This window comes from Manacus vitellinus, unplaced genomic scaffold, assembly GCF_001715985.3.
Source record: "Manacus vitellinus isolate BGI_N305 unplaced genomic scaffold, ASM171598v3 scaffold_216_pilon, whole genome shotgun sequence".
Taxonomy (NCBI): Eukaryota; Metazoa; Chordata; class Aves; order Passeriformes; family Pipridae; genus Manacus; species Manacus vitellinus.
In genome coordinates this window covers 6,505-7,816 of record NW_021939521.1, presented here as the reverse complement: position 1 = coordinate 7,816, position 1,312 = coordinate 6,505, and positions in this window count along the sequence as shown.

The window sequence follows — 1,312 nt, the reverse complement described above, 5'->3', positions numbered from 1 at the left end:
TCCCCCATTTGGGGTCTCACCCAGGGGGTCGGAGCTGTGCCTGTGTGTCCCCCTCCCCAATTCCCCGTTTAGGGTCTCACCCAGGGGGTCGGAGCTGTGCCTGTGTGTCCCCCTCCCCAATCCCCTGTTAGGGTCTCACCCAGGGGGTCGGAGCTGCGCCGTCTCCTCATGGCGGGCAGGTAGTCGGGCGAGAGCAGCACCTTGAAGAGGCGCTCGAAGGGCTGGCACTGCACGAAGCTCTGCAGCCCCCGCGCGTTCAGGCACAGGGCGGAGAACACGTTGGGGAGGGACCCCAGGACCTCCCGGGTGGCTGGGACCTGAGGGGACAGGTGAGAGGTGGCACAGGTAAGGGACAGGACAGGTGGGAGGGACAGGCACAGCACGGAGAACACGTTGGGGAGGGACACCAACACTTGAGGGTGGCTGGGACCTGCACAGGTGAGACACAGGTCACTGACAGGCCAGGGACAGGACAGGTGTGAGGGACAGGTGAGACACAGGGAAGGGACACGTGCCAGAAGTGAGACAGGGTGAGGGGCAGGGCACTGAACACGCTGGGCAGCGAGCCCGGGATCTCCTGCTTCGCTGGAACCTGCACAGGTGAGAGGCACACCTGGGCTGGGGTGGGGCTGGGGTGGGGGCAGGACAGATGGGGGGCAGCCCTGGGGGGCAGGGCTGGGCACACGTGGGGTAGGGATGCCACGGGCAGGTGGGCAGGTACAGGGCAGGTGAGGACACAGGTGAGGACACAGGTGAAGGAGCAGCTGCAGGACAGGTGACAGACACGTGCTGGGACAAGGGAGTGCAGAGATGGGAGGACAAGGGAGACAACAAACAAACAACAAGGAAAAGAAGAGGAGAACATGTCATGTCCTGGAGGGAACAGCCGAAAGAACAGGGGAGGGAACAGGTGTCACTTGTGTCCTTCATGAGCAGGGCGAGCAGCAGGACGTCAGTGAGGGGATGGGTACAAGGACAGGTGAGGAGGCAGGTGAAGGGACAGGTGAGGAGGCAGGTGAAGGGCACAGATGAGGTGACAGGTGAAGGGACAGGTGAGGAGGCAAGTGAAGGGACAGGTGAGGAGGCAGGTGAAGGGCACAGGTGAGGAGGCAAGTGAAGGGACAGGTGAGGTGACAGGTGAAGGGACAGGTGAAGGGACAGTGTCACTCACGTCCTTGATGAGCAGGGCGTGCAGCATGACATCGGTCAGGCCATTGTCCTGCAGCGACGAGAGCAGGGAGGGCTCCTGGAACACGAACACCGTCACCACCTCGGTCGCTGCGGCGGGAGGAGACACAGGGGGGCACTGAGG